This window comes from Fundulus heteroclitus, chromosome 7, assembly GCF_011125445.2.
Source record: "Fundulus heteroclitus isolate FHET01 chromosome 7, MU-UCD_Fhet_4.1, whole genome shotgun sequence".
Classification (NCBI taxonomy): domain Eukaryota; kingdom Metazoa; phylum Chordata; class Actinopteri; order Cyprinodontiformes; family Fundulidae; genus Fundulus; species Fundulus heteroclitus.
In genome coordinates, this window is record NC_046367.1 from 10,983,310 (window position 1) to 10,995,861 (window position 12,552).

Consider the following 12,552-nt stretch of genomic DNA (forward strand, 5'->3'; position numbering starts at 1 on the left):
TTTTTTTTTTTTTTTGCGGATGTTATACTACATAGCTTTAGTTCAAATCTTTCTTTTGTCAAGCTTTGCAAGCTCTTCTCATTATTGTGGGGAATTATTCATTGTAAAAAGTAACAACAATTTTCTTGTACCTCCCTTTCTCTCTGTGGACTCTGCAGAGAACAGTATAAATCACATGGTTTCTCTCCCACTAAGAATGAAAGTGAAACTGCTTCAATTCCTTAAGAACCACTGGTTGAAGCCAGAAATGGGCAGTCTGCAGTGTCCATTGTAGGTGCTTGGTGAGCAGGAGATTGCCTTTTTTGCTTTTCTGGAGCAGGACATTTACAGCAAAGGTAAAAATGCTTTTCATAGTTACGGTGAAACATTTTTTTGCTGTTTCTTTTTTCATTTTAATTTAATGATATTATTTAGATAATGTGGTTATGTTTCTTAAGTAAACCCTGCAGTTAATTCAAGGAATTTTATTAAAATTCTGTTTGTTTTAGGAATGGAAATCAGAACATTGCTTTATTATGTTCTATTGTTTCAGAGCTTAGAAGGACAATCTACCTCTACTGTTAGTATGAAATGGTAGGTCTAGCCTGACTTTAGGATTGGTGCTGTTTACTTTTGCAGTAGCCGTGTTTAAAACAAATCAATCTTATATTAAATGCAATATTCTGACCTTCACTTAAACATCAACCTCAGAATAGATCAACCATCTCCCTGGTATTATGCAACAGAATTTGCACAGTAAAAATAGCCCCTTTGATCTTGTTAATCATTTTTGTTGAAGTTGCAGAGTAGTTGTGTTTCATCTCTGCAGAAAAGCTGAACTAATTATACTGCGTTGCTTCTCTTAATAGATCTAAACATGTTAAAGACTCCAGGTGGGTGTCAATGTCGATGGAAACATACAGGTAGCAGTTATATTTCAGCTGGTTATAATTTTGCTCTTTTATGTTCTGCTGTTTCAAAAAGTGAAAGTTCACAAAGTCACTTCAGGGCACACCTTCGGTGCTGATGAAGAACTGCTGAGTCAAGTGAAGAAGAGGATACCACTGACAATCACAAACTGGCAGGAAAGCTTCATCATCATTGTTTTCTGCCCAGTCACCTCTCTGGTTGGATCAGATGTGGAAGCAGCCATGAGTCTGGTGCCAGGTACCAGTTTTATTATTTATTTTTGAACCAAAAAATAAAAATGTTGAGATTTAAACTCTGTTTTAAAAGTTTTAAACAAGAAATCATAGAAATTGCAACAATCATAAACAGTTTAAACAGTTAACATTCAATAATATCAAAAAATAACTATATAAATCAGGACTAGCTTTAAGTACAGAAGTATTATAGACCAACTCTAAGCATGCCAAACACCAAACCTTGTGTTCCTTTTTCTTGCCTCAGCAGAAGATCAAAAAGTCATTCTGGTTGTGATGCACCACGTCCGAGATGAGAACTACTCCACAGCTGGGACGCAGTGGTCTGAAACGTTTCCTAATGTCATCTTGGATGTTCATGTTCTCTTCCATGAGACTGTGCAAGGATTACTATCTTGTGCTAAAAATCGGGAGGCAGTCAATCAAATAGCTGATACATTAGATCGACTGTCACAGGATCAACAGATAGTCTGAGACAAGGGTTACTAAGATGCCGTGACGAGCGTTCTGAGCATTTACCCTATTGGAAGACTACTGTTGAAAACTGAAAACATAAATAAAAATGGTTAATTTATCACATTGTTGTTGCTGTAATCCAACTATTTTCATGGTCAGCAGAAGAAGGGCTGTTATGTAACTGATAAGGAGAAAGAGGGACAGGATGAAGGGTGATGAAGAAGTATCAAGCATGTAATATGAAGTTAGTGAAGTCGTTGGTGTGGAGATATCTGAAAAAAATGTTAATTGTTTAATGACTTTGAACTTTTCTGTAAACAGTCTACACTAAGGGCCTGCTTTTCAAAGACTCCAAATAATGACCACTAAATAGCACTGACAAAGAAAACTATGAGAGTAATAAGGGAGGGTGTTATGGAAAACTTGTGGACCCACTTCTCCAGAATGATCACACGTCCCAGAATAACGCACACACAAGCGACAAAAGTGTTGTCAGACCTGCCCTCCCCTCCACCTCCCCCTACCCTCCAGCAACTCCGGTCACATCACCTGGGTAACATGTTTTTTTTGTCTCAGTGATTAACATCTTTATAGCCTGAAGGCTGTTCTTAGGAGGAAGTTAATATTCAGGGTTGTTTTTTTTTTATTATTTACAAGCATGCCACAATGTTTAGGATCAGGTTTGTTACTTCTCTGCCTTGATGTAAGTGCATGGAAATTAAAATTGGCTCTCTTCCCTGCCCCCACCCACTGTCCCGCAGACACTGCCTCCAAGGCAGCCATTGATTTTCCCACAAATATTACTCTACTGTTATTGTAAAGGTTTGCTAACCTCATATGTATTTATAAAAGGGCAGGATTGTGAATGTTTTTTTTCACAGCCCTCACTTTCACTTAAAAATAAAAAAGCAGACATTTACAGCTAAAACAAGAAAAAGTTGTAACCACAAATGTCAGTTAAATACTGTGAGAAAATAGTTGTTTTTGAAAGAAAAAAAATAAATGTGAAATTTATCTGGGAAAAAAATTGCGTGTGTGCTTTTTTTAATTGTATTTTTCATTTACCAGTTCAAAATAACAATCATTCCATGTATATAACAGTTACCTTTTTGCTCGTCTCAGTGAGGGAGATGAAAACACAAGGGAAAACAAGCAAGCATGCTTACGCATATTATTGCACTTATTTTAATTAATCATGTGATTAGAATTTACTGTGCGATTAATTGATTATTGCGACAGGCCTACTCAAGACTTGAGACTTGACTTGGACTTGCAAAAAATTACTTGTGAACATGTCTGATTTGTATATTCCCTCCCAAAAATCTGTGAGGTTTGGTTATTAGAATGTGGTCTGCCTTTTCATGAAGGCACTTAAACAAAAAAAGTTTGTTCTTGCTGTTCTGCTAATTTTATAGACACTTTATAGTTTTTTTTTTTTTTGCTCCTGGTCTGGTTGATCAGCTTTGTACACACTTTGTACCTGTTTTAATATGTACAAACCTTTTGAACATCAGGCCCCAAATTATGGTTTCTCAAAAGGCGCGGTACCACCCCTTGGGGGGCGTTATAAACATTTGTAGGGGCGCTGGACGCGAATGGGGGCACCACAATTTGGCTTGTACAAAGTTTATTTGAGCTCTGCAACTAAAGCTTCATAGTTTCATAACTAAAAATAAGGCTGTTGTCTGAGGCCAAGAGTCCACTGCTTCCACTGCTGGGTCAACTGACACAGAAGAATAGCTGTGCGGTAAAGTTACGCTACTGTCCCATTGTCCAGCTGGATGTGACCACCATGGCCGACAACAACGTCTTCCTTATTGCCTGTCTGTCCATGATGGACCTGGTGAAGACCTGGTGAAGATGTCCTTTTCTGGAAATACCTTACCACAGACACGCAAGGGGAGACCACACCTCACTGAAGCCGGGCATACACTGTACAATTTTGTTTGCCCTTTTTGGGCAGATTCTTCAGTCGTGCGAGAATTTTTTGGATCGGTCCGAATCCGTCGTGTAGTATACAGGGGGTAACGGACGGTCAGATGAAAATCCACCATGTTTTAAATTCAGTCGGCCCTCGTGAGTGATCATGAGCGCATCCTGCTGTTGAAGCAGAGCTACGAGCGTCTACGAGTCGATTTCCCCCAACCTCGCGCACTGCGTATGTGTAAACAATGAAGTTCTTCTTCGTCTTCTCAGACAAAAACACAGGAGTGGAGAAAAGCATGGTGGCGGTATGTGTGACATGGAGTCAAACTACGGTGGACTTGTAGAATTGTCAAGGCAGCGTGTTTCAATCTTCTAAGCCTCATATTTAACAGTGAGTATTGACGCTTCCACTTTGCCAGCTGTGTGAAAAGGCTCCAGTTATTTGGCGACACACTCCTAAAGACCGGTCCGTATTGGTTTTTATTCCCCTATATTCAAGGCATTGTTGATGGATAAAATCAAACTGAATAAGGTTATGCTCAAAATTATTCTATACTGTGGCAGATCTAGATTTAAAGAGATTTTATTCAACCATGAGCTATTTAAAAATGTGTTCTGGGATGTCATTGGAAAATTAAGTGGAAGAAAAATATTTGCAACCCCCCTAAAAAGAAGCGGCATAATGTTAATTTTTACCCACTATTTGGCCCTAGGTGGAATCTTGCATTTCAGTACAGCCCATTAAGAAAGACAAACATTGGTAGACAGGTGACTGAGGCTACTTCCACGAGGCGCTTCCTTTTCACATAAGAAAACAATACATTAGGGTAGTTGAGGGGGAAAATGCATTACTTGCACTGTCTCTTCGACAAGGACACAGTATGAGAATGCAAGAAAAACACCTCAGCACGAGAAAAGCAACTTACATCTAACATCATCAAGCATAACATGTGTGGTGGGTGGTGGATTCTTGGCCATGGGGGTCGTCCCAGTACAGTGAAGTGAGCAGCACATCTGCGCACATTCAACTTAGGGTTCTTGTCCCGAGGGGTAAAAACAATCAGGCACAGCATAGGCGGTGAGTCGGAGGGGGGTAGATTTATCATGTTCATGTGTGCGTCAGTGTAAGCCCATGACTGTTCAGTAGCCCCCCTCCAGCCATTAGTCATTGATAGTGTGTTTATCAGCCAGTTCAGTAGAGCACTGTTCCAGGTCACAGGTGTCATGGAAGGGCAGGTGGCAGGGGCAGAGAATCTTGTTTACATTACATCCAGGAGAGTTTGAGAATACCAGCCTTCAAGGCTGGCATGAGGTTAGCCAATTCAGAAAGCAACAAATTGTTTTGGAGCAGTCTGGGTGTGGAATTTTACCATCTCCCTTAAAGTCCAAAGCAGCCAGATGTGTGGTCTTTTCACCAAAGCCAAGCTAAGAACTCCTCCAAGATCTATTACACCCGGCACTGAGATGGAATTGAGCAGATAGCTCAGCATAGCATGGGATTGTTCTGTTGGTATTTATCAATTTATTCGATGCTTAAGTCGCCTATGTTTCAATTATGTTGCAGTAGCCAATATGGCATATGAGAGCTGCTGCAATCATGCAGAGAAATTTCAGCCTTTTTTATCTGTTGAACAAATTAAGTATTTCATAGCATCAAATGTGCTAAAGAGTTATTTTCCAATTTCATCATGTTTACCTATTCCACAGAAATAAAATTAAATACTGTAACTGTCAGGACTCAGCCAGCAGGGCCGTGCAGCTTGCTGCCGGCTCTGCTGCCTCAGACTTTTTCCACAGGTGTTCTGGGTTGACTGGTGGGCGGAGCCCACACACCCGCGGGCGGTTGAGCGGCACCGGGAGGCACTACTTAAACACCACGCAGACAGCGAGAGGATGCCAGAGTGTTACCGTCGTGGTCCCTCCTCGTGTCAGTTCTCTTCCTCTTGTGACCCTGTGAAGTCTCTCGTGGCAGGAGCTCCAAGCATCGTCATCTTCGGTCTGGTGTTGGTCTCTCCTGCAAACCTCCTGGTTCCTCCTGAGTCGGTTCCCCTCCCCTGGAACCCTGCCATCTCCGGAAAGTCACCTGGTTCCTCTCGCTGTCCCGGACATCTGGATTCCCCGGTGCTGCTCGGACCCGACCCCACCTTCGACCCACTGGCCTCCTGGACACCTGTGGGCCACCATCGTACGGCTAGCGCTGAGTCCTCACCGCTTCCTCCCCGGTCAGCCTTCCGTCCATCGAGTGGTAAGCTTGCGTCCAGCAGCAGATCCAGCTCAGTCAGACCAGTTCCCCTCCACGTTTCCCCAGCTAACCTCTGTCTCGTTCTTCCCTAGTGATCGACCCGGTTTCCTGCTCCCTGACCGTTACCTGACGCTGCCTCCGCTGAGGCAGAATCCTCCCGTTACCTGGTTCTTAAATAAAACCTTTAAACTTTACCTGTTTCTCCCGGGTGTGCTTCTGCATGTGGGCAAAATACATAAAGCTAACCATGACAATAACAAGCGTATCTGTCAGCAGTCATAAAGGAATGTAATATGGAAAGTGAACTTTGCTCTTGATTGACAATTTATGACTCTTGATTAAGGCTTTTGTTTGTTCAGCAGCAATAAAACGTGTTGAATCTGTTGCGTAATGCTACAAAACAGCACTGCCATCATCATTTAGTAATTCATTCACCTGCTATTGGATTTCTTTTAAACCACGGAGTTTCCCTGAAACAGAAAAAGTAAAGATTTGCTCTGACATGGTTGTTCTTTTAGCAACTTCATCAGTGTTTCACCCCACTGCAGCCAAAATGCAGGAAAGGAAGGGTGTTAAAAGCTGCTGTCTTTCAACCATCGTGTCGTGATTGCTCTCATAGAGGATCAGATCAGAGAGGCTGTAAAATTGGGTGTTACAGGTATGCAGCTGGGAGGAATAAATGAAAACGACATCCTCGACGGACGTTGCCAACTGTTATTTGGAAGTCCCGAGTCGTGGCTCAACAAGAAATGGCGGAGCATGCTTGCTTCAGAGGTGTACCTGAAGAACTTAGTGGGGATCGTAGTTGATGAGATTCACGTCACGTATAACTGGTAAGTTAAAAAATCCTACTGTTGTCACTGAACAACATATCGTTACTCACTGAGCAACTACTCTACTATAACTACTCTAGTAAGCCCATATTAATATTTAATGCTGGTCTCCTAACTCATACTTGCACTGTCTTGCCTTACCTTTTGCACCTTCACACACACACACACACACACACACACACTAGTTTACAATCCATCTCTCTGCTGCTACCAATACTTGGTGTTTAGACAAGTTTGCCTTAGCCTACTTCTTTGCACCTCATCAAATAATATCAGATATCTCCTGTACCATAGGGTTAGTCCCTGCCCTGTCACCCTTATCACACTGCCTCAGCACATTAATGTGGACCTTGTTTGTTGTCTGTTATTTAGTATCTTCCTCTTAGTATCTTCCTTATTGTCTAGTGTATAGTATCTTTATTCTTATTTGTTGGTTGTATTCCTAGAGACTTTCTTTTTGCAATCCTGCTTGTTGTATGTATATGTTATATGTGTGATGTATCTATGTCTCTAAGCTACTTGGAGTCTTAATTTCCCCTAGGGATAAATAAAGTTTATATGTAACGTTCCTGCCACAAGGGAGGTTCCAGGTCCAGGTCCAGGTTCCTCTTTAATAAAAACTGTTAAAGTTTTACTGACCTATTTTCGGGTTGTCCTTTGGTCCATCCTAATTAATTAATTAATTCAATCTATCTATCTATCTATCTATCTGGGGCGAAGGTGCCAAAGGGATTCCAGCCTTCAGAGAGAGATTCGCCCAGCTTGGAGAACTCAGATCAATTGTTAAAGAAGGTGAGTTAATCCTATATGCCCTAAATCTGTAAAAATATTGTTATGAGGGGCCAAATGTGGCTGCCTGGGTTATCGTGGTCCCCCCCCTTTTCATATTATGCATGTGTTGTCTTTCAGGCATACCTGTCATGGCTTTGACAGCATCTGCTGATATTGTCAACAGAGGCCGGGTGACCAAGCTGCTGAACATGGTGAAGGCAACTCAAGTGACTGTTAGCCCAAACAGAAGCAACATCAGGCTTGGGCTGAAGCATGTTCCTAGTCATGACCTGGACTGCATGGAATGGGTGGTGACGGAGGTCAGAGAGAAGAGACTGTTGATGTCGCCTATCATTATTTACTTTAGATCCCTTAAGGCAGTTGGAAAAGTGTTCTGCCGTCTCAAAGCTAAACTTGGAGAAGATGCATGGGTGAACAGAGATCCAGAGCATAAGGCTGAAAACATGTGGATCGGAATGTTCCACAGCAAGACACTGCCACAGTACAAACAGAGAGTGCTGGCATCCTTTACGGGTGAGGGTAGCTGCAGGGTTGTTGTTGCTACAACTGCGCTGGGGATGGGCCTCAATTTTCCTAATATCTCACATGTTGTCATGTACGGGGCACCAGAGGATGTGGAAGACATAGTGCAACAGGTTGGACGGGCTGGTAGAAACACATGCAGTTTTGTATGCTATACAAGCATCACCAAGGGTTGACAAAACAGTGAAAGCATTGATTCATGCAGGGACACCGGGCTGTTTTAGATAAGCCCTCTTTAGTCACTTTGAAGAGCACACCACAAGCTTGGAGCCGGGTCATCTCTGTTGCACCTACTGCCACTCGATGTGTTCATGTTCATCTGGTGTTTGTGTAGAGCCTACTCCAAAACATGAATCTGTAGAACCAAATATGAGTACTACTCCACTTAGATCTAGAGAGGTGACTGAGGAAGACAAGACTGTGATCCGGGCCTGCTTACAGTAGTACAGGCACACTTTAGTCCCAGACCTGCCACTCATCACTAACAAGACTGTCTGTACTGGGTTTGGCACTGAACTTATCGAAGCAGCAGTCGAGCACAGTCCCTATATCTTTGACTTGGCTTATATTACAAACCACCTTCCAGTATTTAGTGTACGGCATGCAAGCGAAATTCGCCTAGTGATCGGTGAGGTTTTCGGCGATTTCGAATACACAGAGCCTACTCTACCTGAAGAGAGCTTCACAGAGCCTGACACTGATTTCACAGGTTATTTTGATGAGCAAGATGAAGACTTTGAAATCGAAACACAACACAGTAGCAGTTCAGAGTCAAACTAGCACCCCTCAGCAGCAGGCTAGTAGATGCTATTGTACTAATGTCCTTGAATGACTGTCACTGCAAACAATGTAAATAATTTTGTATACAAGTAACAGTAAAAAATGCAAATAAAAAATATTTTGCTGAAAACCTGCTTAATTTTTTCACCTTAGAATGGCATGTTTGAAATAATGATGCTAGACATAATGTTGACAGAATTTACTGTTTAAATATTTCCATATTACAAATTTGAAAATAAAAAAAATGTATTACAAAATCAAATATATACAGAAACAAAAACTTTTTTACAATAATTATTTGGTGTCATTCAAAACCTTTTTTTAAACAGGGTGGTCTTGCCACTCCTTTAATTTGGACTTCACTCATCCCGTCAGGTTAGTGCTTTTGAGTTTTGCCAAAAGATCTCTGCTAAATTGGGGGAATGCTGAGAACTCTCTGCCTGGGTGATCCTGGAACAGCCCAGCCTCTCTAAAAACCTCCACCAGAGCTAGAATGTCCTCAGTCTGACTAGCAGCATGATGTACACCAGAGGACTTTAAGACCTGTAGTTCTCTGTCTGTGGTCTCCATCAAAATTTCAGGACCCCAATTGACTTGCTGACCCTGTCTGCTGTTTGTTCGGTAAGGTTTGGACCACTGCGTTTTAAAAAGGACTTAAGAAAATTGTTAAGGTGTTCTAGATGTAGATCTAGTGAAATGTTCCTTCCCATTCCAAAACCTATTCCACACCAGATTATGTGCTAAGCGAGGGGAAAGTGTGTAATTGACCTGCAAGGTTAGAAGTAGTATACTGTACGCATACTGTGTAGGCCCATAGGCCTTGTAGAACATCAACGCTACAGTATACAATCGCATCAGCCTGTCTCCGTCTCCCTCCTTAACTGCATCCTGCAAGTCAGCCAAGAAGAAGCCAAAACCCAGTCTAGCTTCTGTGTGTTGCTTTTTGTGGTCTAACACTGAACTTTGACTGTCTGTATATGGAACTGCCTTGGGAGATACTGTCAACCCATGCTCTCTTCCTTCATGGTTTTCCCTAACCTTTATGTACTTATATACACGTTTGCAACCTGTGGCGCAGCAAAAGAGCTTCTCTCCCTGTTGGGGCAGGTCACTGGCTGTATCTGTGACACCGCTGACAATGTCAGAAATGTCCTCAAATATGACAAATTTGTCTACAATTTGGGTAACTACACCATGTAGCCAGGTCCTTTTGTCCTCTTGTGGACCAGTTAAGATGTGGTCTGGGATGAATCCGTCTGGGACATCTGAGACATTAAAAAGACAGATAATGTGAGATGCATGTATAGTTAGCTGTGATGTTACATGTAGAAAATAACAATACAAAACAATACAGTTGGACCGTTCTAAATGTTTTAACCCTAGTTGCCTTGTTGATAGTGTCTGCCCTGAGATTGGGAGTTTGTTTGAAGTGTTATACCTGACACATTCTGTAGTCCAAAGTGCTCCATTGCCGCAGCCAAGAAGAGAGCTGTTGTGTCCTTCTGCACAAACTCCTTGTATGCATTGAATGCAGCACGTGGACCTTGCTTTGCATTGCTGCATCTGTAAGAAGACGACTTGTTATTGATGATGGTGATAGTATCTAATGGAGCAGAGTAAGTTGTGATGCTGGAGTTCCAAACTATTAATTCATGGTGGTTGGACTACATTCCTAACCTGACTCTCACCAGATGACCGCACGCACGCACGTACACACACACACACACACACACACACACACACCCTCCTGAGCTACATAACAGACATACAGACAGAATTGAATGAGTGACACACACACGCACACACACACACACACACACACACACACACACCCTGCAGAGCTACATAACAGACAGAATTGAATGAGTGATAAAAGTACCGAGCCGTAATTCATGGTGGCTGGGGTTCATCTGTGAAAGGGAAAAACCTGAAAACAGTGAACAATGCCATTTTATTCAGAATGCAAATATTAAAACAAACATGTAGATATTAAACTGACAACAGCTAAGAATGCCAAAGACAATGCACAAAAATAGCACTTCTATCTTAACTCATGATAGGTAAGCATACCTCAACTTATTCATATTGGCGAGGAGTGTCCCATGATCCCTTGCCGAACCCTCTTTGTAAAAGACCCGATGATAGATCTAAAATGCAAATCATTTTTGTAGTAGTCAACAAAGCCATTTGGCGAGGAAGGAGAAAAAAGATGGACATGATCTAAAAAAACTCATACATTTACAGTATCTAACAGAAGTATGTACAGCCCCAACGTTTTTGGACTTAATTGAATCAGATATACTTTAATAATGTGTCTTTTCATGGGGCAATCCAGAAGAAATTACACTTTGATAAAATGTACAGTTGGAACCGTAAATGTGCTGTACCCTCAAAATAATTGAACAAATAGCCATTCATCCCTAAACCACTGGCAACATAAGCACACATGGTGAGAGAATTGAAGCGGTGTGGTGACATGTAGGGGCGGATGCTGATATTATGTGCCTGATGTTTATTTAGGGTACAGGTGTCCTTTAAGTATTTAGAGTCCTGTTCTGATAAGGTCACTCACCTCAAAAAGGTTTCTAATTGCGTGCCAATCTTCAAAGTTAAAGACAAGGCCTTCCAGCCTGTCGTCCACATTTTCTCCTTCGGCAAAGGCCAACTGTATGCCGCGGCTATTTCCCTCCGTTAATCTGTCACCACCGACTAAAATGCTCTGCGGCCCATCTGGGCCCTTTGGAACATACCTATATGACACATCAAGTAGATGTCAAAGCTTTATTAAATCAATACCCTTCCCAAGCTGAACATGTAGTTCTGTTTTGGCCACCCCAGCCTACTTACTCATTCTGGAGATGCTGTAGAACATCAGCCAACTCTGTAGACTTGTTCTCATCTTTGAACAGAAGTCCAAGGGGGTGCTATGACGAAGGAACACATTAATTGAAATAGCATTAAAGTTTGGAGTGATAGCATATACCAATTAACTACCAGGTTATATGCTTCTGTAAGTCAAAAAGTCTACAATATGCCAAATCTCAGAATGAAGTGTAGTTCATTTAATACTTACGTGGGTCGAAGGCTTTGACATTTCTGCAGAATACTGGTGAGGGATATGATGAACCACGATTGATGATAGCAGCTTGAAGGCGTTTAGGTACTTGGTCAGGATTTGGCTTCCAAGGACAACATCATCGCGACGCGTTTGGGCTTGGGAGTCAAGACTAGGGAGGGATTTTATAATGTTGTAATCTGTGAGTGGTTGAGTCGGCTTGTATCTGCTGAGATGGTTTGAAGGGACTCTGTCTTCACAGCTATGTGGTGGATCCAGTGAACTGATTGGTTTGTCCGGTTGATAGACTGGTGGTGTGTGTGGCTGAAGAAGTCCAGATTGTCAAATATAATTGAATATGTGCATGGGGGAGTTGACTCTGTTGATGCTTCTTCAGGCAATATTGCTACACCCAGATCTGCCATTTCCGTGTCTGTTACTGTACTGAAGGCTAACACAGCTGTAACATTGTCAGACCCCGGATGCTGCTCCATCTGTAAAGGAGTAGTGGTGACACCAATAGCCTGCTGTGTGACAGTGGTGTTCTCTTGAGTGCTTTGCGTAAGAAACAAACGATAAAGAAAAAAAAACATCAATCATCAAGCCTTAACAGAAATGGAACATAGATTGTAAGTGACCTAGGGTACTTACAAAGGCGCTGTAAATGACAGCGTTTAATATTTTTACAATTATTAATATACATCATTAGAAAGATCTCAAGCAGCTGAATGGATAAACAAATTTTACAACGTTAACAACTGGCCTTTCTTACCTGACAAGACAAACGGCTTCATGCTAAGCATG

At 41.9% G+C, this 12,552-nt stretch overlaps 2 long non-coding RNA genes across 3 annotated transcripts; one reads left to right on the forward strand and one right to left on the reverse strand.

Annotated features, from left to right (window-relative positions):
- Positions 1-218: 218 nt before the first annotated feature.
- LOC105940288 lies at positions 219-2,449 on the forward strand. Of its 2 annotated transcripts, none has more exons than XR_001167140.3 (4): positions 219-335; positions 849-872; positions 964-1,146; positions 1,390-2,449. It is a non-coding gene; the product is annotated as an uncharacterized LOC105940288 (long non-coding RNA). The 2 variants fall into 2 exon arrangements; XR_002426831.2 differs by having other exon boundaries at positions 225-335; positions 1,393-2,449.
- Positions 2,450-11,418: 8,969 nt separating this feature from the next.
- LOC110366610 lies at positions 11,419-11,779 on the reverse strand. The gene is made up of 3 exons (XR_002426829.2): positions 11,767-11,779; positions 11,541-11,617; positions 11,419-11,443 (listed from the first exon to the last, which is right to left on the reverse strand). It is a non-coding gene; the product is annotated as an uncharacterized LOC110366610 (long non-coding RNA).
- Between the last annotated feature and the right edge of the window lie 773 nt (positions 11,780-12,552).